This window comes from Talpa occidentalis, unplaced genomic scaffold (genome assembly GCF_014898055.3).
Source record: "Talpa occidentalis isolate TD23 unplaced genomic scaffold, MPIMG_talOcc4v2.1 talOcc4.16, whole genome shotgun sequence".
NCBI lineage: Eukaryota > Metazoa > Chordata > Mammalia > Eulipotyphla > Talpidae > Talpa > Talpa occidentalis.
In genome coordinates this window covers 49,147,249-49,163,324 of record NW_023601653.1, presented here as the reverse complement: position 1 = coordinate 49,163,324, position 16,076 = coordinate 49,147,249, and the positions used below count along the sequence as shown (strand labels likewise).

The 16,076-nt window shown below is 41.5% G+C and overlaps 2 long non-coding RNA genes across 2 annotated transcripts in view; one reads left to right on the top strand and one right to left on the bottom strand.

Annotated features, from left to right (window-relative positions):
* The window catches only part of LOC129145974 (uncharacterized), a 242,743-nt gene that overhangs the window by 149,455 nt on the left and 77,212 nt on the right, over nt 1–16,076 (top strand). The window contains exon 3 of the long non-coding RNA XR_008552240.1: nt 15,596–15,847. This is a non-coding gene — a long non-coding RNA (uncharacterized LOC129145974). The remainder of the gene's footprint in view (nt 1–15,595; nt 15,848–16,076) is intronic.
* Nucleotides 597–5,777, bottom strand: LOC119248308 (uncharacterized). Its single transcript, XR_005125901.2, has 4 exons — nt 5,706–5,777; nt 4,447–4,524; nt 2,705–2,839; nt 597–966 (listed from the first exon to the last, which is right to left on the bottom strand). It is a non-coding gene; the product is annotated as an uncharacterized LOC119248308 (long non-coding RNA).

The following is a 16,076-nucleotide window of genomic DNA, read 5'->3' as shown; positions in this document are numbered from 1 at the left end:
TTTTCATTCTCAAATTTAGTCATCCCTAAATTCGACACTGGTGTTTGGCTGTAATAATTTGTTTTGAACTGGTGATATCTGATAGCATATAAGGAAAAAAAAACTCTTGGTGGATTTCAAAGGTAGAGCATTGGAAAAGAAAACTCATATTTTTCTTACGTGATTCATCATCAACTTGGGGATTTTGGTACAAATGGAATCAGAATATTTCCTCCCCTTACATCTTCTCACATTGTGTGGGTTGTTAACTGCATGAGTCATATGGCTAAAACTTTTGAAATTTTCTGACTTAACAATAAACAGTAAGAGAACAGACCTCCTTTATCTGTGGGGCTGGGTCTCCCCTCTTGTACAGACAGTTGCCTGGAGCGATGAAGTGTTGAATGTGCGAGGGGCTGACCCACAGATGTGGGCAGGGCAGACAGGCACTCAGCTTCTGTCAGTGTGCTGGTCTGAGGCCTGTTTATCTCCCACAGATCGCTCTCATCTGTGTCCCTGACCTGAGAAGTAGAGCCTTCAAGGGGTGTGGAGAGATTTTTCTCATTAAAATGTGATTTCACTTTATAAGAATATGAAATAAATGGACACATCAGGATTACTGCTTTCATTTGCTAGGTTTGCCATAACAAAGTACCACAAATTGGGTGGCACGAACAACAGAAAGTGATTGTTTCCCAGTTCTGGCAGCTGGAAGTCCAAAATCGATGTGTTGGCAAGATGGTTTCTGCTGAGTATCAGAAGGGAGAATCTTTCCCATGTTTCTCTTCTAGCCTCTGGTGACATCAGAGGCTCATGATGTAGATGGCTGTCTCTGTGTTTTCACTTCATCTTCCTGTCTCTTTCTTTATGAGGACACCAGTCTTATTGGATAAGGGTCCAAGCTACTAATCTAAAGACCCAATTTATAAAACAAGTTCACCTGACATATTAGGAGGTCCACATATTGTTTCTTGGAGGAGAACCAACCTATAACAGTCACCAAAAAAAAATGATATAAAAAATACATAAAATAAAATAATAATGCAAAAAAAGAATAATAATAAAAAAATAAAGGCAGCAATAAAATATATTTTGGGGAGAAAATATGTAACATATAAAGCAATAAAAAGGCTAGTATACCCATTTAAAAGAAAACACAAAATGATATGGTGCCTTTCAGGTGAAACTTCTGAATCTGTGCTCTCTGGGAAATCTGTCTGGCTCTTCCTCCCTCTATGGTACCTGTCTTTAGGTGGATCCCTGCTGGCTTAAAGGACTGTGTGAACATAATTTCCCAACTCCTGAGACTCTCACTACATTTCGAGATGGCACCATGGTTTATATTCATTCCAGGGGAAATTGGGGTCAAGAACTTTAAACCGTGGTGCCAAGTCTGTCATTAATTAACTTGCGGCCCAAGTCACATTTTTTAGGCTCCGTTTCCTAAGCTATCAGTACACATGACTTAAGTATCCCACTGGAAAATGCAAACCTCAAGTCTAGGGAATGCATCTGTTTTGTTCACTGATCTATACCAAGTATCAACAAGAACAGTTCTGGTGCATAAATGAGTAAATGGACAGGCTTACCATTTTGTTAAGCTCATACTATGCCTGTAAAAGATGTAAATGTTAGAATGTTCTATGTTGGAGAGTTTGTGGCCAAGAGGAAGAAATATGGGCTTGGAAATCAGGAGACTAAGGCTGCTAGTCTCAGCACTGGTAATCCCTGCTTCAATCTTAATTGTAAAGCATGGGAAGATAAACTCTAAAATCTTTTTTTTCTCTGAAATTCTAAGCTCAGAGTTTTTCTGACTCACATACTGTGTTAACGTATATTGCTAAGTCCCAGGTAGTAGAGCTGAGCCCTGCGGTTCACACTCAGGCTTTTGTAGGGCTAGTAATCTGAACAACTGCCTTGTGCACCAAGCTCCAGCCACACCTTTGAGAAACAGCAGAAATGGCCCACGCCCTCCAGTGTTTGGGGGAACCATGCAAGGAGAATACAGGCAATGTTTGGTCAGGCTTTTTCTCTCATGTTCTCGCCACATTTGGTTCAGAATTTCAAAGAAGTTCATGGGCAGGAAGCGATCAGGAATGAAAAGTAGTGGGTTTGGATTACTTTCCAGAGTAGTGGGAATTTGGAATTCTTATAATGCAAATCAATACTAAGCTCATTTAGAATCAGACAAACAAGGTGATGATTATTTTATGTCTCTAGGCCCAGAGCAAATCTGCTTCCAGCTTGTCTAGTACCTATTAACATTTACAAAGTTCGCTCTAGTAAAAGGCAAGTCTTTAGGGAATAGCTTATGCTGAACTATTTCATGCCTCTTCACACTTGGCACTTAGAGATCTACAAATCTAGGCTTTGAAGTGGAAATTTTTCCTTGTTATAGGAATTCAGATTCTTGAAATCTAGCCCCCACTCCCACCCTATCTCTCATCTCCTAAAACTACCTGGTGGTGAAGGAAGCCAGTGGGGAATAATTCCTTAAGCAATACTCAGATTATCCTGCAGTTGAAATCAGATCTGTTCTTGGGGCTCAGATGATGGACCCACACTTGCTACACCAGGATCACAGTCCTCACGGTTTCCAGGCCTCTGTGCACTCTGTGTCCAGGCTGTGTCCTCGTATCTTGAGAACTTCTCTTCCATATACCCCTGAGAGTGCTCACTGTTCAGTGTCTCCTATCAGTCCCATCCTGTGAACATTGCTACCTACCTCTTAGAGTGAGGATACTGGCTTAAGCAGAAGTGAACTCTCATGGTATCTTTTGCAGCATGGACTGAATGATCCTGACACGATTCCGTACTGGTGTCCTCTTTCTTGTCCAAAGAAGTATCTCTGTAGCAGGAACTATACAAGGTTTTTTGAGAAGAGGTGAACATCACATTAATTTGCCCTCCAGGTAGAGAATAGATCGGTATTGTAACACTGTGAGCAACAGCTAGGTGGATGATGTTCACGGATAATAAATAGTTTTAAAAAGCTCATTATGTGGGGGAGACTTTGTCCCATCTAGGGCTGCTAAGATGGTCAGAAAAAGTCATATCTGAACTGGCTTTGAAGAATGGGAAGGAGATAAGATTCCCAGCAGAGAGAGAACAACATGACCAAAAGCAAATATGAGTGTGGTAAAGCAATGCTAGTAGTTCCACATGGCCGAAGATACTCTATTTGAGGGGGAATGGCCAGAAATAAATTGGATTAAGTGTTGAATCTCCCGCCAGGGCTGAGAGACCCTGTTAGCTGGTTGTCCTTTGGCAGTTCAGTAGCTACCCCTGCTGGCAAGGCTGAGTTGGTATTCAGAGTTACGATAGGGTGTCTCCTGTCTTTTATCTGGAACAGATCTTCTGAAAGCATGTCCCCTGTATTACCAACCCCAGCTCCCAACCTTCTCTGTCCTTCCCCTGCAAACTATTCCATTAAAAAGGAACATGAGGTCCTGTGCCTCACTGGGGATCTAGTACAGATTTATGGCCAAAGCCATATTCAGCAAAATTGAGTGTATTTTACACACAACTGCTTTTGAGATCCCTTGGAAGTAGTCGAAGTTGTTCAAGAGTTTTGAGTTCTCCCCAGATAATCTACACCCTGTCATCACTAACAACTATTTCTCGGGTAAATGTAGACTATAGACTCCTGCAGCAGAATTGCTATTCCTGATCCAACTGTTTACATTTTCTATAAATTTTATCTCCAGAAAGAACATAGTACAGTATTGCCCTTTTCCCTCTTTAGCTTGTCTCCACCTTACTGATTAATTCATTCAATATTTAATACTAGTTATATGCCAGGCATGGCCTTAAACTTATCCCATAATGACTCCCTGGTGGCATAGGGGTTAAATCTCAGCCTTATCCCTCTATTGCCTCTGTGACCTGAGTTCAATCACCAGCCAGGAAGCTGACCCACAAATGGCACAGAAGACTTCTCCTGTCTGGCCCACTGCTCCCCATAGCAGTGTATTTCAGCAGATCTGCCTATTCTTCTCCCCACTCTGTTTCTGGTGACTCCTCTCATCCCTCGTACCTCTGGCCCATACCCCAATTCTTCACCAAATAACTAAATAAATCCTAAAACAAACAAACAAACAAATAAAAAACTATCCCCATCAGGAGAGAGGATTTGTATTTGCAGAGCTGCAAATGAACCTAACACTCCTGATTTTTTGTTGCAACATTCTGTCAGTTAGGTTCTCCAGTAGGTTCCAAAGGGAATCACTACTTTTCTCCTGTACAGAAATTTTGGATCATTAGGGCGAAGGAACTCCTCCTTATCCTTCAAATATAAATGTGGCTGTAAGAAGTCAATCTATGCAGGCATTTCCTTGGGGGCTTAAATAGGCTGTTCAAAGGGATGAGTTAGGGTGGGGGGAAGAGGGAAGGACCCAAGTTGAAATACAAGGGATTCTCTCAGGTCTTTGGCCTTTCTCATAAAATAGTTTTGCTTTCAGCTCTTACTCTCTAGGAACATTGTGATTCTCAGGTCACTCCATTTCCAGGACCCAGGAGATACCTCTCTAGCTTTGTGGTGGACTCCTGCAAAAGACACAAGGATATTTACAGGAGTCATTGCTCTGAAAAATTAGAGATTGGAGCAAAGAAGCCATCACTTGAGAATGGGACCTTAGTCACATCCAGGGTCAGAGCAAGTCCCCAGCTATCTTATGAACTGTCTGTGAATGGCAGAGCCAACTGGCCTGAGTCTGACTCTGGAGTCCCTCTAGAATGTCAGCACATAGCTCAAATCCATGTGCAGTGGAAGTTCAGATCAGTCCTCATGGCTATTCTGGTCTAGCTGGTAATAAAAGTTCAGTGTCAACTGCTTGGCTGTGAGAGAGAGAAAGAGAGAGAGAGAGAGAGAGAGAGAGAGAGAGAGAGAGAGAGAGAAACAGAGACAGAGGAAATAGGTTTAGTGCATCCCAAATTGTGATCCTTTTTGTATTAATCTGCTCAAGTTGCTGATACAAAATCCCATTGACTAAGTGACTTAAACAACAGGCATTTATTTTCTTATAGTTCGAGAGACTGGAAGTCCAAGATCAAGGTGCTGGCCAGTTCAGTTTCTGATGAGAGCTTTGTTCCTGGCCTGTAGACAGTTGCCTTCTTTCTGTGTCCTCATGTGGTACAGAGACTTCCTCTCATTATAAAACCACTAGCTAATCCCACTCTTTTTTTTTTTTTTAAGATTTATTTATTTATACAAGCACTGGGTACAGTCAGAAGCACGGGAGGGTGGGAGAATTTACCAGAGCCAGAGCAGAGAGTAGAACAGGCAGAAGGACAGAAGTACACTGCTGAGGGGAGCAGCGGGCAGCAGGAGAGGTCTGCGTGCCATGTGGGACCCTCCTCCAGTGGCCGGGGAGCAGCCGGGGATTGAACCGGCGCTGCAGAGGCTGCGGGCAGCTTCGCAACCCAGTGCTCAACCGCTGTGCCACCGGGGAGGCCCTAATCCCACTCTTTACCTTCATGACTTCATCTAACCCTAATTACCTCCCCAGGGCCTCATCTCTAAATATCATCAAATTGGGTGCGGGTTCAACATGTGCTAGCCTTCAACATGTACCACGTGGTGGGGGGCAAGAAGGTGACACAATTCAGTCCTTACCACTTATAAAACAGAGAAAAAGACTCAGTATGGAGATGGAAAGGAGAGGAGTTTGGCTTGTTTTTAAAAGTCAGATACTTTTAGTTGTAACTGCTTCTTGTTCTTATTTTACCTCATTGAGGATGGAATTGGGATTCTGGTCCAAGCTCAAGTCCTTTTCTGTATAAATAAAGAAAACAGGAACCATCCCAGGTGTTCCATACTGAAAAGTGATGTAATAAAGGGAAATGTGTGCTTAGAAAACTCTTGGGAGGGATGAAACAGCAAAGATTGGGAGAGATCCACTAATTCCCCAGCCTTTCTGGTGCAAAGTTCCAGGAAAAAGCTGCTGCACCCAGGCGCAGACGTCAGGAGACATCACCTAGTGTTCAAGGTTTCATCACCAACAACTAATCATGAACGTCTGTGAGTTGGGGAGGCTGGACACCTGCATTTTCCTGGTCCCTGTGATATAAGAAAGACTATAGTATGGGTTGGAAATGGATGTTGATACCAACGGGTGACATCCAGCACACTCTTCTGAAATGCTGATGCTCTTAAGTGTTCAAAACTGTGAGCGTCTTGGTCTATGTTGGATTTCCACACAAGCTGATGAAACAGGTGAGACTCAGTTGTATCCTATAATTAAGAGATAGGGAGTCTTAGTTTGATTTTTTTTTTAAAAAAAAGTGTGTTTGTATCCACATTAAGTAGTACACTCATGAGAGCTTGTCTTGGCTTCACAATTAAAAATTAAAAGTTTTCCCCACATCTTTTTCTGTCTTTCCTACCCCAAAAGCACTGCAACAAAATCAAATGGATATCAACTCACCCAAAACTATCAATGAGCATTTCCTTCCTTGCTATCAACCTCAAGTCATGGCAAGTGCAGCTATTGGTAAAAAAAAAAAAAAAAAAAAAAAAAAGGCTAGTAAGGGGGATAAGGCTAATAGGAAGAAGTTGGATTTATAATGCAGTGGTATACATTTCAATAAATTAAAGTGTCCAGAACTCTCTAACTCTCTGGAGTGAAGCAGGAGTGGAGAGAAGTCCATTGAAATTTTGTGTGTTCATAGCTGTCTTCACGGAAGAAAAGGTGTGAACTGGGTTCAAAAGGAGGGTTTGGATATGAGAGAGAAGGCATCCAAATGTGAGTTTGCATCTGATTTAAGTGAGAGTCAGTGAGAGGACCTGCCATCTTGGAGCTGAAGGGGATCCAAGCAGGCATGGAGGAGTGTAGGTGAGGGTCTGGGGGCTTCTCGTGGCTTCTGTACTCCATGTGGTGAGGAATAAGGTCCACTGACTCTTCTTTCTGGCTGCAGCTCTCTTCTGTGTCTATCCAACATTTTGTGAATAAATACATCAATATCTTAAACTGATACCTAAAGAGCCTATTCCAGGAAGACATGGTATCAGCTCTCAACTCTACCCTTCACTAGTTCGATATCTGAAACAAACTAATTTCTCAATCAATTTCTAGATATACATAATGGGTTTTTGTGTGAGAAATTAAGAAATAAGGTAAATGATGCATTTCCCATGGTGCCTAGCAGCAGGAAATACTCAGAAATTATTTACTGCCCCCTCTTCCCTATAATAAGCAGAGAAAATTATCACTAACTTACTACAGCTAGGTATATAAGAATTTCTAGATACCGAAATAGTCTCAAGAACTACCCTCTTTAGGTTCTGTAACTTTAAAACCCCAAACTTCCAAAATAAAATACACTGGGTCAAGTTTCCATAGTTTGGAATTTTACAAAACCTTCCTACATGCCAGAACTTCACAGAAAGTGTCTGGATTTTACACTTTGGGAATCAGTGTCTCCATGAAGCACGTAAAATATGAAGAACTTGCTTCTCATCAAACCATGGAAGAATGAGTGATTGTGGAATGCCAGACGAGATAATTAGATGGTACAGACAATAGCTATTATCGCAAGCACGAACACATGGCAACTTGCATGCTACTATGCCAGAACTGTCAAGAATCCTCAAAGTGTAGATCCCTGGAGTACACTGGTGGGATCCCTTCAGAGCTAAGTATCTGCAGAAGCAAATTAGGGGCAATTACTTTACCTCCAAAATAAAGAGAGCAGTTTGACTGCTTTTACTTACACTTGCTTAACCTTCTTGGCGGACGGAGAGCATAACACAATGGAGAAGTGCCCTCTAACGTTGCTTTCAGAGAAAAAAAAAAAAAAGGGAGGGTGGGGAAACCTGGCCCCTGCTCCTTGCAGGTGTATTTTTCTTGGGAAGCAGGATTGCTGGAGAAACAAAAGATTTGGTTCGTTTGACTTGGCAAGTCAAAAATGCAATCCTAGGGGAAGACTTTATTTAGAAACTTTATTTTTCCCCTGTTAACTTGAATTGTTTGTGGAGGTGGGAGGGGGGAAGAATTATAAATGGTTCATAAGTTCGCAGTTATTTTTGTTTTGGTTTTAAAAACAAAATCCTCTATCCCCACCCAGGTAGATATTGCTATAGATTCATTTCACTTTTAATTGGCTACTGTTCAGGTTCCCACAAAGCTGCCCTTTTGGCTGGGGGATGTAAGTTTCAGGCATGTGAATATGCAGAGGGGACGGGAATTCTGATCCTGCAATTATCACACCTCTCTCTAGAATCCTCAGTGTCCTTCTCACCCCTGGCCTCGATTCTGTCTATAAGCATGCCTGTCTCTCCTTTTAATGCACTCTTCCTTATTCTGCTGTCTCTCTCCAGTTATTCGAAATCACTGATCCTTTCTTTTCCCTCTTTTTCCACTGACACTTGAACCCAGTGTAATCTGGTTTTTCCAGATCACCAGTAATTACCAAGTTCCAAAGAGACAGACTGTGTTTTGGATAATGACAATATATGTGGACTGCTCCCACATCCCTGAAAGGACTTTTCCTTCAGCTCTTTTCTGGATCTTCTGTCACTGAGACTTCTCTTCTTTCACTTTCTTGGCTTCCCTCCCCCAAGCACATTCCCCCCTTTCTCTGCTCTTGCCTAATGAGCTTATCTACACCCATGCCTTCAAGCTTGCCCCATATTCCAGCGACCACCAAACCTGCATCCTAGGACGGGTAGCTTTCCTCAGGCCTCATCCCGCATGTCTAGATGCGTGGAAGACATAATCCTGGCCTCCTACAGGGGCCTCATGGCAGGCAGCACTTCCACACTGAGTTGGCCATGTTCTCTCACTGGCTCCTTCCAGATGCCAGAGCAGTGGATGCCATCATTTACTTAGGTGAGAAATCTTAGGGTATTCATGACATTTTTTACACCCCCAACATTCAAATCCTGGTCACCAGTTGTTAATTATACCTCATCGGTAAATCTTGAATCCCTTTCCTTATTTATTCTGCCACATCATAGTTAAAGCTCTAACTATTTCTTACCTGAGAATATTACAGTGAACTAGTCATCTTCTGTCATTTTCTACCTACTTTCTCCATTCTACATGTCATATATGAGTTAAACTTTTTAGACACATTTTTTTTTCATGTTTTTCTGCTGCAAAGAAGTGTACAAATAAAAACCAGAGGGTAGATCTTAATGCATAAGATACAAAAGTCCAAAATTTTTAGCTTAGAAATGACAGCAGAAAAATCCCTTCACAATCAGGCTCTAACCTGTGCTTCTATCTCTGTTTCTCCATCTTCCTTGTGTCCTAGTCCCCGCCAAGCTTCAGCCACACTGTTGCCTACCACCTTCAACTCATCCACTCTTGCCTAAACTTAGTCCCTGCTCCTCCACATGAGGGGCAGTTTCTTCCCCGGTCAGTCTGGTTTACTCTTAGGTTGTTATTCAAGGCTGGGCTCTCCTGTGAGATGACACTGACATCTCTGAGCGGAACTGCTAGTGACAACCTTTGAATTTCTATTGTTATTATCTTTGCTACTCTTACCAATCCTTCACGTATGATTGTTGTAGTAAATTGCTTTCATCAAATCTCCCACCTAAGATAATTAAATCCTTGAAATAAGGGGCTGTGGATGATTTATTTCATGCCTCCAGTGCTTACCACAATGCCTGCCATTTGGGGGTTGGTGACTGTGGAATGAGTGAATGAATGTTTTATGAAAGTTCAAAACTTAATCTTTGGTGAGGCTTATAAAAAAACAAACGAGACTTTCCTAGTGTTCTAATTCATAGGTCTTCATGGTTTCCCTGTTGGAATGGTCTTCTCCAATGGATTTTTCTTTAATTATCAAAATGTTATAGAGCAACCCCGATATTAAACGGGTTCCTGGCTGAGGGTCCTCACCCGCGCGCTTTAAAGGGACTTATGAATACTCTACTACAGACACACACAAAAGGGTTAATAAAAGGTTTATTTACAAGAGGAAAGGAAATAAGGAAAATGTACAACTCAGGGAGAAAATAGGGAAATAAAGTCTTTAATGCGTCCTACCCGATCCGACGACCTGGAAACCCAAAGTCACTCCCAGAGCTGGCCGGAGGCTCCGCGCTGGCCGAGCGCCCCAAAATGGAGAGAGCCCCAAAGCCCACGTGTCTGCCTTTTGTATCCACCTGGCTGCTTAACCCCACCCTCAGGTCCCAGCCACCTTCCCTTTGGTGGTGATGGGATTTGGAGTTCCCAGTGTCTTTGGCTTTGACCTGGGGTGGGGGTGGAGTCCACAAAGCCTGTATGGAATTAGCTTTGGGACCGCCTTTTCCCCCTAACAAAAAGACTGTTTTGTGGTACTTTTATTTAGGTTATTTACTTGTCTTTATTTAGATAGTGGATAAGAAAGCAGTGAATAGTTGCATCTCATGGTTAGAATAGAGTCTAATGGAGAATAAAATTATGTAAGTGAAAGAGAACTTTACTTGAGAAAGTTCCATATGAAGTTGAAATTAAATTTTCTCAGTCCTTGTTTGGAATCATAGTGGCTGCTCTGTGAGCTACGGTCTTTTCTATCAATTTCTTATCCTTTTTTGAACCTAGTCTCTTTAGAACTCATTTTCTTCTCACCTTCTTGAACTAATTTCCAAATTTATTAACTTAATGTGGTTTCTTATTAATCAATCATTTTATTAGCATTTCCAATGTCTACTTTTATATGTGGTGGGTTTTTTTCACCTGTTGGGAAGCTTGGGGTTATCATTCAATATACAAAATAACTTGGAGAGTGAAGAATTTCCTTTATTCCATTATTTTATGGTTTTTCTCCCAAACCTTATGTACTAAATCCTTTGTCGCTAATAAAACAGCTATAAAAGCTTAAGGGTGCTAATGAATTCCATTTGACTCTAAATTGCAGAGCTTAAAAAGTAATTTAAAAGACTAAAGCTGGATTATTGACCAGTCTTCATTAGCATCTTTAAATGGTCTTAGGAATTAAAAAAAATCCTAACACATCTTATTAACCTATGAAATAAATGGTATGGTGAGAACTCTCCTGAGACTGGTGTGTAAATTTATAGAATGAACCCCAAGGGCAAGAGATTATAATAGATTGTGCTCTTAACCAAGGTTTGGGGGATTTTTTTTTTTTATGATGGAAAATAATATCTAGCCAGTGGTAACCTGTGTCTCCTCTAAAAGAGGTCACTACTTGTGTGACCTGTGCAAGAGAGCAGTCTTATCATGATGTCTAGGAGACAGATTTTTTGTGCCAATCTAGAAAAACAGCGGAATTGAATGAAAAAGTGTGTTAGGCCATGTTTACTAATTTCCATCTCTGAGAAAAGTGGGCTCATGCAGGTGGATCTCTAGGTCTCTCTCCCTCACACCCCTAGTCAAAGCTCTCTGTATTTGTCCCATCCTGAGCTCCTGTTAGCTTTCCCCTCCTCTCCCTCCTGTTGTTTCTAGCTGGAGAATTTTCTCCAGTTTAAGCACTGTCCCCAACAGATTGTCTTTAGTCCTTTATTTCCCACTTTATTCTATGTGGTCTCAATTAAAACCTCCACTTAGCAAACCATACTTTGCACACTTGGAGCCATATCATTTGTGTTGGTGAGAACTCATTTGGAAAAACTGAGACAAATTTAGTGGAGGGGGTGATGGAATATATAGATGTCTTACTGTGTCAAGATCAATAATGCACTGTCCCCAGGAGGAGTGAGCACCAGGACCGGAAAGCTGGATCTTTTCCCACCTCTTAGGTCTTCCTCTCTTATTTGTCAGCTTCTCCCTGCAACCCTGCCCCCCAGACACTTTTCTCTACATCCAAGTCCAGTTGGTGGTGGCTCACTATGCCTGGGAACAGCAACTGGAGCGTAGTCAACATTGAATCAGAATAGTATCATTGCAATTCAGAATTCTAGAGAAGGGATCTTGTTGGCTCAGTTTAGGTCACAGCCCTGTAGACTGGGCCATTAGTTGTATCCAAGGAGTGTTGTGGTGGTGTACACAGTGAGCCATTATGTATGCTTTTCTAGTCAGTGAGGATCCACTCAGTAGCTGTGGTGAATATGTATTCCACCTCCTTAAGAGTTGAGCAGACATCTGTGGAGGGCAGTGAGTCTCTCAGTATCCAAACAGGTCAAAATACTTTGCCTGTGGAGTCCAAAGTTCAAAAGAAAAATGGAGATAGGATTACCTCATCTCATATGTGGCTACTTCTTCACTGTAATGGCAAAGTAAAAGTGAGAACTAAGCTACCAAATGCCAAGGAGAGGCATATTTGCTAATGCTGCCACTTCTGATAGCAATGCCTAAAAGCAACAGAGCTGATGTTTGCTTTTATATGTTGGCACCCCCTCCAAGACAACACCAGCTACTTCCACTGCCAGTGGTGCTGGCATCCCTCCACATCCACCTGGCACTCTCAGTGTCCCACACAGGTGGTGGAGGAGCAGCAGTTTTTGTTCTTCAGTCCCATCACCTCTGACTCCAGTGAAAGATGACAATGACAAGACCTTTGGCAATGTTCTCTCTCCCATCTCAGGTTTATATAACTTGATCCAAATGAGTACATCCTGACTTCTTTTTTCCTTGGAAGCAAGTCTTTCCTGAGTGGCTTCTCAATTGTCTGTGGCTTTTCCCATCAGTTATTTAATTTTCTCAAACACAGGATAGAATCCGAGGATGGACACAGCAGAGCATCTGTTAGAGCCCTGGCTATAATAGCCTACACCCAGCTGTTCTCATCCAAAGTCAGAAGGAACCTCTCCTTCACTGACTGTTCGTGCCTGGCCGTTACAGGTTGGGCAAGCCCAGCTGCACAGAAAGTATCATTTTCCTAAATAAACATCACCATTGAAAGTAAGAGGCTCCATGAAGTGCTGAACAACCCCTGGCCTGGGAAGCAGGACATCTGGACTCTGGCTCTCATGAGCTGTTTGGCCTCACTGAGTCCTTTATTCTCTCTGGACTTGAGCTGTCTAACTTGTAAGACCGATTTCTCAGTCTGGTTACTGAGCTTCTATCTAGCCATGACCTCCTGTACTTCTGTAAGTGGACCCAGGTCATCCATTTTCCACAAAGACCCTAACATGTGTTTGCTTTGTTGAATGAAACATTTATTACTACTTTTTTATCAAGTGAGTATTATTTACCATTTATTAATAGATAAGCAAATTGAAGTCTTAAAGTTTTATGTTAACATATAGACAGTCCTCATATTATAAAGATTCCATTCATTGAAAAAATGAGTTATGCCAATTTGCAGCTGTTTTTTCTTTTCTTTTCCAAATATTTATTGTTCTTGTCTTTCACAACCAAGATGTACCAATATTTTGATATCATCAGCACCCTTTGAATTTCCCCTCCTTTGCATCCTCACTGCCTACTTCTTGATTTGGGCCTTCTTTGTTTCAGTCCTCAAGGAGCTCATTGACAATGCAGTTTCTTAAATGGCATCCCCTCTTCTATTGCCCTTATTACCCCCAGTGCATCTTCCATAGTCCCAAAGTATTATTTTATTGAACATAGACCTTATCATGCCCTTACTGTTCAAACCTCCAGAGATTCCTTATGGATCACAGAGTAAGACTCTTTAACCTGGCATTCAAACCTCATGCAATATGCCTCTAATACCTGTCAATTTCTATTTTTCTAGTCACCGTCCTTTATAGTCAGCAAGTGGACTTTCTTTCCATTCTTCCAAATGCTATTTAATACTCGTACCTTGGTTGGCTTTATTCCTTGACACACACTGTCTGTATCTTCCACCTGAGACAGCTTTCTCACCTGTTCTATAGATCTGTTCTTCACTGCCTTCACAAGGTGAGTTCCAATGAGCCCCTTTTTTAGTCTTCCTGCCTCCCTTCTGCTGACCGTAGTCTTTTTTTTAATTTATTTTATTTTTTTAATAAAACTTTTCTTTTCTCTCTTTTTTTTTAACATTTATTTATTTATTTATACAAGCACTGGGTACAGTCAGAAGCGTGGGAGGGTGAGAGAATTCACCAGAGCCAGAGTGGGGAACAGAACAGGCAGACCGACGAAATACACTGCTGATGGGAGCAGCGGGTGGCAGGAGAGGTCTGTGCGCCATGTGGGACCCTCGCTGGCGGCCGGGGATGGAACCCGTGCTGCAGAGGCTGCAGGCAGCTTCGCAACCCAGCGCTCAACTGCTGCTCCACCAGGGGGGCCCAGTGCTGACCATAGTCTTTATCTCTCAGTCATCTAGCTGTCTGTAAGTGCCTCTATTTTGTAGCCCTTCTAAAGTGTTGTGATCTTTCACTTATTTTAGCAATACCTTTCTTCTCCCTCTATACATTAAGTTCCAAATGGGCAGAACTATATCTGTTTTCACTTACCATTCTGTCCCCAGGTCTAGTACACTGCCTATCACATTGTGCATGTTCAGAAGTAGTTATCAAATATTAAGTCAATTGAGAAATCCCTCATTTTTTAAATCCATAATTTTTTTAACTTTACAAAGGTAAATATTTGTATCCTTGTCTTATCTTCCATAAGAAGCCATTAGTGTCTTGAAATTTGTTAGATTTGGTTGGTATGCTTCAGAGAAAAATGTTTTGCATGTTAGAAATGTTTATCTGAGTGGCCTTCCTGATGGCACAAGGGGTAAAGCACAGCACTGTGAAGCTATCTGTAGCTTCTGCAGCAGGAGTTTGATCCTTGGCCAGCCAGGGAACTACCCACATGGCTTAGCAGGCCTCTCCTGCCAAGCCTGCTGCTCCCCTCAGCAGTGTATTTCAGTCAGTCTGCTTGTTCTTTTCCCCATTCTGTCTCTGGTGAATCTTCCCCTGCACCTCTGGCCTGTACTCCAGTTCTTGTATGTGTAAATAAATAAATCTTTAAAAAGAAATGTTTATCTATAAATAATATTGTTGATATTGCTTATTAATGTTTATTTACTTATAGTAAGCTAACAGGAAAAATTTAGAAATAGAAGAGACTTTGGAGTCATATAATCTTATGCTCTTATGCCCAAATCCTGGCTTTGTAAAGTTAGATGAGGACTGTTGAAGGATACTTTCCAATTAAATGCTATGTATTACAACCTGCAAGGTACCAAGATACCGTGTTGATTGTCAAACCATGTTATATGGTATTACTAATTCAGGTTCACTGGTTCAGAGACAGAGAGGTAAGATAAAAACCAGTGAGGCTAAGAGAGGCTAATGGTCAGACAAGAGGAACAGAGATTCAAACTAAGGTTTTAGGAGGGGGTCACAATTCAGTCTGTGTCTTTTTCATTCCCATGAATATATTGATAACAGATATAGACCAATGGGCCTGTGGCTTCTTCTAACCTGTATCCTCTCTTCTGACTTCTAAAAACACACTAGAAGGAGCTCATTTGGAGCTCCTAGAAAAGCAGGGGATACAGATGTAAGTTTTGGAGGAAGAACAGAATAGGCCCATTTTCATACTGACATGAAGAAATTACAAAGAAGTCCTGAGAATTGTGTCTCTGAAGCCTTCTTTATTAACCAGAGACTTGCCAATTTTATTTAAACTAGAGGCCCTTCTTTTCTTTTTGTAAAAACGCTTGATCTCTACATTGAAAACTCAAATCCAAATCAGAGAAAAACAGCTCTTATTTATCATGCAGTTCATTCTAATTACGTTCTTCCCAGAAATGAATCCCTGTCCCTCTCGACTTCCTTTCACAGGACACTCAGATCTGGCTGGCCCTTGCAGCTCCAGAGGAATTGTTTTGCCTGGCTTATTTTGTGGATAGAAGGCTCAGCTGCCTTTTCTCACACTCTGGAATCCAGCAGACGTTTTCCTTGGTCATCAACAGAGAAGTGGGGAGTCTCTTCTCTTAATGTGCTAATAATCTCCTGCCAAGTTCCAGAGTACTCTCGCCTTTCCTTGAAGATGCTGATTATTTGTTCATTGCTCAAGACATCTGGATACCTTGTGTGAGTAGCCCCTTTCTGAGAGCAGTGGGTCATTTGAAAGTAAATCATTCCAATAAAAAAATGTTTAGACACTTTCAAACAATTCTGATAGGACCTGGTAACTTAAACAAAACAAAAAAACTTTCCCACTTATAGTTGCAGGTGAAACAATAAAAAATATTGAGCAAGCAAAACTAACCTCTATCCAGAAAATTTTTATAAATTTAAAATAAATAAATCCACCTCAATC